The sequence below is a fragment of the Halyomorpha halys genome, unplaced genomic scaffold (genome assembly GCF_000696795.3).
Source record: "Halyomorpha halys isolate HHAL.00 unplaced genomic scaffold, Hhal_1.1 Scaffold155.1, whole genome shotgun sequence".
Taxonomy (NCBI): Eukaryota; Metazoa; Arthropoda; class Insecta; order Hemiptera; family Pentatomidae; genus Halyomorpha; species Halyomorpha halys.
The window spans coordinates 411,837-421,571 of record NW_027115270.1 but is presented as its reverse complement, the minus strand read 5'-3'; the positions used below and the strand labels follow the sequence as shown (position 1 = coordinate 421,571).

Sequence of the window (9,735 nt, the reverse complement as noted above, 5' to 3'; positions counted from 1 at the left end):
TGCTTTGGGACCGTTGCGTCTGCCGTTGCATGAGTACAGGGGGCTCAAATGTTATCTAGGTCGGAGAACCAAAATAGTGATTTTTAGGGTAGCGGTAATTGATTACTTTATTAATTAAGTATAGTAAAACAAAATTAATGCTTAAGATGTTTTATTGAATAATTCATCTTGGTATAAACTTATTAATTTAGATAGGAAGAAGATAGGTGACCGTATGAATTAGATTGTATAAAAATAGTCTGGATAAAGGTACCAAACAGTAAAAACTATTTAATGATAAACAAGATAAAAACATTGCAAAATAATGTGTGTTTTTTTATAGCCCCAATTATTTTGATTAACATATACATCATAATATATATATACACAGTTTTTGCTTATATCCCCTTTTTCTATAGATGGTCTACATTTTAAGGAGTCTAGTGAGTGTTAAAAGGTTTGCAGTGTGGTTGTTGGTTAACATTAAATTTTTATTTTACTATTTTGTATCTTTATTGACCACCATCTGCACTATCTTCTTAAAATTTATCAATATAGATTAAAAAGTAAGACTAAAAAAAATAATTAAACAAAATTGTATAGATTTTAGGATTTTTTCTTACTGAATCGTTGTTACTTGACCGTATATAATTAATTGTAGGAAAGTAGTCTAGGTAGCGATCAAGAAAGGCACACAAATAGCAGACTGATTATTTGTTAGTAACCAATTATTCACTCCACTTTGCAGGACTTCATCTGGGTTGAATGAGAACAAGATACGAGCTTAGTGAAATATGATAAGACTATAAGGACATTTAAAAATGTTTTATAAAAGATAGTATTTTAAAAGAAATAATACAAAAGAGGAACGTAGTAAACTAAAAGATTATAAATATAAATTAATAGAATAACAATTAATAACAGGAACAGTAATGGGTGAGAGAATTGCTACTATAAAACTAATATAATGAACAGTGATATAATAACTAATAGAAGTAATAAAATATCTGTTACAATTAAACAAAGGAAAGAGTTGGTGAAGTAAATGAGCCATAAGTATGGTACAATAACAAATCAGGGGTATAGATAAATGAAGGTAAATGAACAAAACAAGGAATAATACAGGATGATATAGTAAAAAAAATAATAAAGATGCTCTCCTTAATTCTGGGAGATGCAGAGTTAACACGGAAAAATATATTTATAAAATATCCTATACATCTAAGTTTCCAATCTAAGTTGAGAAATTAGCATTTCACAGTTATAATGATGTACTAACAAAAAAAATTGTTTCTATGTGTAAACATTATATATCGCTCCATATATCGCTATAGATATATCGAAAATAGTTGTGAAAATTAATATATTTTAAAATCATTTTGGTGGAATAAATCTTCCAAAAATGTTTTAATGATTAATACCAAAATTAATTTAACAAATTAAATCGATTTTCTCATAAAAAAATCAAAGCTGACAATCGATAAATCATTTTTAGGAGAATTATTTTACCTGAATAATTATGAAAAAATATATAAAATATAGTTGGAGATTAAAAAATTTACTCCCCACTTACTTAACAAATTATTGTTATTTAAAGAAACGCCCCGAAATGGATGTATCTACATTGGATTAATAAGTATGCTTGTATTTTTAACAATCCGATATTTTATTTTAACAGTATGACTAATGTAGTATATCTCATATTCATTCATAATATAAAATACAATGCATTATAACTGGAAATAAATCTTCTACCCTGGTATCACTGAAGTTCATTCAAGTTTATTTTACTATTATTACCGTGTTGATTGGAAATGCCTAGAATGATGGCCTTTGACGCTTTAAGTATCTCTAATGCTATTGCAGCTAATAACCCGTGGAAAACAACGAAACAGCCTTTGACACGTGAAATTTGTTCGGAAATGCTTCTACCACTTAATGACTAAATGTTGCCTTAATTTTTGCAACATTAAAATGCTCTAGAATTTTTAAAAACAATGGCTACGTAAGCAGAACTCAAATATATTACTAATTCCACATTCCTCATCTTTTAATACCGAATATTTCAATAAAAATGATCAGTAATTCATCCGCGTATCAACTGTTGTTCTCAAATGAACTAGAATAAGCTACAAACTGAAACACAATAAAGGACATTATGTCTTAGAATAAATTTTATATCGGGCTGCAAAATCATTTAGTAATTTCTCAATTTGAATTTGGGATATATATTATTGAGTAGATGGTTTTTATTGCCTTCAAATCTCCCTAATGCGACCCTTTCCAAGGGTCTCAAAACATTTGAATTCGATGATGTTTGTGGAAATAATATGGTTTGAAGTTGATCCAAGAAATAGTCCAAGGGTACTACTATAGGGGTATTCATGATCTTTAGTTCAATTAAATGGAGAATGACTTTACACAACAGACTAGCTAAGCTAGTCATTTTGTTTGTTGTCTTCTAAGGTTACTTGCTAGTAGTTTGCGTTATTGTTTTGGTCGATCTTAAAACTAATAAATCAATGGATAACAATAATAAAATAATGCAAAGTGAAAAAAAAGTTGGAGAGGAAACTAGGAACAATTGAGGTGAAAAATAGATGATGTGACAAAGCTGTTAGAGATTTTATTGTCTCGTAAAGATTACAAGCTTACAAAAAAAGTTGCCCAAAAAATCCGCTAAGAGCTCCTCTGCATTTAACATAAAACATGGCCTTGTAATTAGACTGCTCACAATTGTATACTTATAACATTTACCATGTTAAAATTTTTTACCTTTAACACATCATGAATACCCCATATGGAGAAAGGCCTAAAAATATTCTTCCAAGAAAAATTTCTTATTTTTCTTAAACGTCTTATCATATACTCATGGCTTTAATTACTACTAAAGGCTTATACTGATGTGTCAGACGTAATGTTCGGGGGTGTTTCACTTTTCTTATGTTTACTTATTTTTTTATAAACCGCATCTCTAATACTTTATTTAATTAGGCATTATATATTCTTTTAAAGCTAAATGAACAAAATAAACCATTTCTCAAAACTGTAAAAAACTCAGGAAACTTTGATAAGACCTCATAAAATGAGATTTTTCTCTAATCAATTCCATAAAATTGCAAATTAACCTAGAAGTTATTGTAAATTAATGTCTTTGAATGGATTCGGATGTAAAACTGTTTTTATAAAACTAAGGTAAAAATTAACCACCCCTCTGGGGTGCTCAGTTCTGTGGCAGAATTTAGAAAATCGTTGCCATGTATTTTTAGGTTTATAGTTAATAAATATTACTAAAGCGTATCTAAATTATTAATATTTTAAGTGTTCAATTGCGCATATTTTAGTGTATAACAAGTATTTGAGTGGAGGTATACATGATCTTTGATTCACGACTTTGAAACTTCAATATTTTTTTTCCAAAAAAGTATTAGAATACTTTAACATTATTTTGGAAATATGATTAATTTTAGGCACTTTTACTCCTTAAGTGCAACTTATAAATATTTTTGCACGACTTTAACATTATTTAAATGCTATGAAAATTCTAGAGAAAAGTTCGATATAGGAACTATTTGTCATAAAGGTGTCTTATTAGGGGTTCTATTTCAATGTGGTTAAATACATCATGAAGCTGTTTATGATTATTATCTTTTTGAAAAAGTAGTTTTCCTGTTATCTTTTAAAATAATTCACAAAATAATGATTTCAGGCTATTTGAAAAAAGTTATGGTGTTTTAAAAACTATCTCGGAAAACATTTAACGTAAATAGTTCTATTAGGGCTCAATTTGAAGCTCGTGGAGTGCATTATAAAGTATTTTATATGGCTGTCTTCCAATGAATAGTAGTTTGAATTATATTTGTTAAAATAAATTCACAAAATAATGATTTCTCGTTATTCAAGAGAAAAAAAATGGTGGTTCGGAGGACTGTCTCGGGAATTATAAAACATTAAGATCTTTACGTAATCTCAGATAGAAGTGCTTTAAATGCATTATACTACTATACCATATGCTAGTTTATGATGATATTTCTGTTAATGAAATACTATATATCTGAAATATCCGTATATCTACTTAAATACTGTATATCTAGGAAAATATTGAACGTAAATAGTTTTATAAGGGCTCAATTAGAAACTCACGAATGTACCATAAAGTAGTTTATATGGCTGTCTTCCAATGAATAGTAGTTTGATTTATATCTGTTAAAATAAATTAATAAAATAATAATTTATCGTTATTAGGAAAAAATACTCTATACTGCAGCCATGTTGAAACTTTATCATTTCATTCCTACGTACATCCAGTAAGTGCTAAAATTTTTACTATTTTTTTTTTCAAACATTTTCATGAAGAATCCATTTATAGAAATTAATTATCGCAAATTTTTCTGTTATTTTTACTGTGTACGATAGCAATTAACCCTGAATCAAAAAACAACCCGAAATATAATTCTAATAATTCCTTGAAATTATCAAAGGATACAAAACCGTTTGGAGGTCGCAGGTAATGAATCCTCTATTATCTTATTTTAGAATTTTAGACATCTACACCATTATACAAAAAGAAAACAAGACCTTTCTCGAAGGTCGTTTTGCTACGAGACAATATGACCTTTTTGCGGTGAGAGCAATCTACGATTGCGACATTGTCATGAAATTTTATTGATGTCAATAATTATTCATAATAATATCGATTTTAAATCATCGAGATTTCTTATAATTATGGAATATGATTTTAGTGGATGAACTTTGTGAAAGTGCATTGTGTCATTGAACTTACCTGATTCATTTATCAATCCTTTCAGGTTTTTTAACCTGTGGCTCTTTGTTTAATTCTTAATTACATCATTATCTTAAAGGTAATTATTATATATTTTAGAATGACTGCTATTTTATTACTCTTTTCTTATATTAAATAGATTTTAGGTTATGTTTTGTGTGCATGAATGAGTGAGAATCTAATGAATACATGTGATTATTTTGCGAATAAGATTTGGTTCCTATCTACCTCTGCCTACAACAAATTTACGCTTTAGTATTACAAAATTGTGAGATTATCAATATTTAATTACCAATTATTGATAATCTTGCCATTAGTCGATAAGCGTAAATTTGGTTTGAGTACAAGTAGATCAACGATTTTTTAAGTGCTTGTGGTACCCAAAGTGTATGCGAGACGTCCCACAACCGAATGGCACTTTCTCAAAATTTTACAAAAAATAAAATTAAAATAGCAAATATGCAGTGTATTCCAGCATTTACTTTACTCCATTTTCTATTTTCTTTTCCTACATATTTAACCCTTCTAAAGATAATAGTATCGACATTTTTATTATTTATCTTTTTTTAGCCCGATATGAGTGCCACAAAAGGTTTTTAAGCCAAGAAGGGTGCCGCGAAATGTTTTTAGCTCAAGATGACAACTAAACTCTTATTAGCAAAATAATAACTTTTGCAAGATGGATAATAATAAAGTAATAATAATAATTAATTTCAATAATAATAAAGTATGGATTATTTATGTTTGCCTGCAGGCGGGTAAGGTACCCTTAGTTCCTCAACTACTCATTTAATGTAAATATTATGTTTATGAACTTTCCTCCTTCTTTTTTTTTAACGAAAGCTGTTAACTTCAAAACCATAAGGTTTGGAAATTTTTATTGTTATTTCAGTTGTCAATGAACCAATCTAAAGAACATGGGGTGGATCGTTAGGATTGGTTCAGTTAGAACAATCAAACTTTCTATTACTATTTGATTTTGATGTATCCAAGTCTTTTCAGTAACCAGGAAAATAATTTTCAGATCATAACTCCGCTACTTAACAACACTTTATTACTATGCAACCTTAACATTAATGGCCAGCTGCACCGTTGCAGTTTATCCGATGATTTCATGAATCTCGGATAAAATCGATAATCATTCGTTGCACTCGATAAGTTAACCTTCAAGTATGGTAATAAACTTTATCGACCTTTACCAACGATAGGCTGTTAAACCGAGATTTAGAGCAAATCTACGTATAGTGACCATACTAAGAACTACTTCCGTCGTTCCAATTCAATAAAGGTATCAAAATAGTAGAAGAAAATATTTATTGTTAACTAATGTTTCGGCTCACTTTGCATGGCTTCGTCAGGGTTGCCTTGATTGAAACAAGGACGACAACTCAAATATTCATTAAGCCATTGATGATCTTCCTACAATATTAAATTCAATTGAAACCACAATTTCTAACATTAGCGATATTTGGCAGTTTTTCCAGAACAAAACTATAAACAAACCCCTGAGTTACCGGAGTTTTACTAAACTATAGGACGAATCGGAGTTATACAAATCTTAGTTTTATCGGAGATTGGTGTAACCGGCCCTAAGTAAACTCTTATTAACTATATTCTTCTGATCAATATTAATAACACTAAGAGAGGGTCACAACCTTATCAAATTACGTTATTACGACGAGGTTTTAAATTGTTTTAACTAAAACTTTCCAGCTATAGTCTATATCATCACATTCGTGCATTGTTCCTCAGCAGATTATATTATGACAGCACCGAGTCTTATGACATCATTTATTTTGTTTAATGATATGAGGAGAAGAAAGTGTATGGTTTGGAAAGAGAATGACACAAATAAGTTAAAAAACTTATTTATTTTTGCCAACTTTTTGGTAAGATAACAACCTTTTTGCAAACAAGATAACAACAAAATAATTTATTTACTTTATTTATAATTTATTTACTTTAATCATTCTATATATCCTTTATTCTCTGGTTGTTATCTTGTTGTTTGTTCATAGCCCCGATGAAGGATGGGAATTCTTGGCACTAATAAATAAGTTTTTAAACTTATTAGTGTTATTCTCTGACCGCGCCCCTAACTATCTTCTCATATTTATTTATTCAGGGTCAGCTATCCTCCCATCATTATTTTGTTTAATCTACTTTCAAATTTTGTAGGTTTTTAAAAATAAATTTTCGATCAGGGTTGCAAGATTTAAACTTCCATTTCCTTTGTATATATTATATTGTTTATCATGCAATTGGCAAATATTATCACTTAAACTGAAATCTATGTCCCTTTGCCATTGGAGAAGTTTGTCGGGGGGTGCAGTCAGCAAAGAACAACATAAATAAACAAAACAATATTTATTTATTTTATGCCGACGTTTCGACCTGAGATTCAGGTCTTCATTAGGGTTACGGCGTAGGAGATAGGCCTAAAACTCAGTTTTAGGTCGAAACGTCGGCATAAAATAAATAAATATTGTTTTGTTTATTTATGTTGTTCTTTGCTGACCGCGCCCCAACAAACTTCTCCAATCATTAATCTACGGTCAACTATCTACACCTCTTTATTTATTCTTGTTCTGTTCTAAGTAATGCTTTCTTATTTCTAGTATTTCGTTTTTATTGTTGATAAATAAGAGAATGTCGTGAAGGTATTTAGTTTATTAATCGTTTGCTTGTACGGTTTACCTTGAACATAAGGTCGCAGTGAAATTCGGAGGAGCAGCTGTTGGGTTGGGTACCGTTGCCATATGGCCTGCTCTGGGAAGCACCTGATGCTGCTACTTGAAGCCCACACGCCCTTCATGAAGCAATAGCAGTTGAGCAACTACCGGTTGAGAATCGACCCTTAATCACTTTTTATCTGATATGTCGTATGGATTATTTATGTGTGCCTGTAGGCGAGTCAGTGTGCTCTACAAGTCTCAATTGTAACTTGTTATCCGTCCTATATTGTAGTAGCCATCATTCCTAACGGATGAATTTAGATTTTCGAACCTATCTACAAAAAAGAAAAGGTAACTCGAAAATAAGCTAAGAAACTTTAACAAGAGTAATTTAATATTACTCTCTTACGTCACCGATTATGAAAGTATTTCCTATTGGACAAACTAAAAAAGATAGCTCAGTAGGTGATTAATATGAACCAATCAAAAAGTTCTTTCTAATTGGCATATTTTACAATACATACAAGTTTATGAATATTTGTCTTTTCTCTATTATATTTTAATTGCCTATCCAATTCGTCACTAATAAAAAAAAACTATTATCGTTGTATATTTTAATTCGTTCTCTTCTTACTTTTTTATAAAAGATTTCTTTTCAAATTATAGTCTACATATGGTATCTAAATATATATTATATGCTTACTAAGTTATAAATAGAAATAATTCAATATTTTTTTATTATTTATTTATTGGAATTTAATACTATATTAAATAAACACTCAATTGGCGAATGTGATGTGAGGTGGTGAATCTACCCATTTTAGAACTCCAATAACATTTGTAGAGTAGAAGGTCTTGAGGCCTTTTTTTTTTCAGATGCCTAGGAGGATCATCAGGAAATGAAAATGAAGCAATGTTTGGAACAAGCGGGTTTGGATGGTTAGGGAGTTTATTATGGAAGGGTTAATATGTGGTTCTAACCGAATCGGCAAAATATGGAACAAGTCATTATGGATTATTTTATTTATTACAAAGTAGGAATCATTGAGGATTTTGGATTGTAAGGATTGAATATGAGAGTAATGGTTTATTAGAACTCTATAAGATCAACACCGTAACCCCCGAATATGCCTTACTAGAGCTAATCTAAACGAGTCTTTTGTAATATGTGCTGAGTTAGTCGAAATCGACGAGACGTTTCCCCTCTTTTCAGTTTGGTTAGAGGATCCCAAGTTAAAGATTTGGCCTGATGTTGTTCTTGATAGCGGATGTTATAGGGATGGTGTTACAGGGAGATATAGAGTATTATTAGCGGATACTGAAGTGCTGGAAGTCATAGATTTCGAGGAAGAGTTGGTGGGATTTATTGAAATTTATTTTAGTCCTCCAGTTTTACCAATATTCTTCAAGGATTTTAAAAAGAGATTGGAGAATTTGAGATGCGATTGATGGATCATTGTTCACTGATTGCATTCGTGTCATCGGCATGCGTGGGGAGCACAGCACATGCAATATGTTAAAATGAAAAATTTCTATTGCTGAAGGTCTGAATTTTAAAGAATTTTGATTGATTTTTGCATATTGATCTGTCCGAACTTGAATCAAATCTGATCAAAATCTTCAATATGGAGAATATTGTTTGGAAATGTGTTAATCTAACTAATTTTATGCGGGTGGTCGACCAATAACATAGCTAAGTTAATTTAGCATAGCTCACAACTACCAATTAGTTTCCTTAGCTCAGCTTTAGTAGATCGCATTCGACACAGCTGCATGATGTGAGCTAACTTATTGTACGCGGAAAATATACTTAAATAAACAAAAAAAGTTTTGCATTAATGAAACTTTGGACCTAAATAGGTAGTAAGAACTGTGATCATTAGTGTCTATCAGAATTAATGGAAAACAACCTCCTCTGTGGTGATCGAAATGGGCTGTGGGATATTTTGAAACTAATTTTAATAATAAGGTTAAATAAACATTAAGTAATGACAATTTACTCGATTTATTTTGAGCTGTTGATCTCATTGCTGAACCTTACCCTACTGTCCTTCAATGAGAAATAGAAGCCAAAATGAGGATAGTTCACCATGGCCTCGGAGCTCGGGTTTTACGTTGAGTTAAGTTAACGTTCAAGGAACGGTTTATAATATTAGGGGTATTCATGATGTAGTGTTAAATGTTAAATGTTTTACCATGTTAAATGTTATAAATATAAGATTGTGAGCAGCCCTATTTAAAGTCATGTAAAACGTTAAATTCATAAGAGCCCCTAGCGGATTTTCTCAGCAACTTGTT

General features: G+C 30.4%; 1 long non-coding RNA gene across 1 annotated transcript in view; it reads left to right on the top strand.

The window, feature by feature from the left end:
* The first annotated feature begins 4,716 nt into the window (after positions 1–4,716).
* Positions 4,717–9,735, top strand: part of LOC136796998 (uncharacterized) — an 8,144-nt gene continuing 3,125 nt past the window's right edge. Inside the window, exon 1 of the long non-coding RNA XR_010844794.1 lies at positions 4,717–4,841. This is a non-coding gene — a long non-coding RNA (uncharacterized lncRNA). The remainder of the gene's footprint in view (positions 4,842–9,735) is intronic.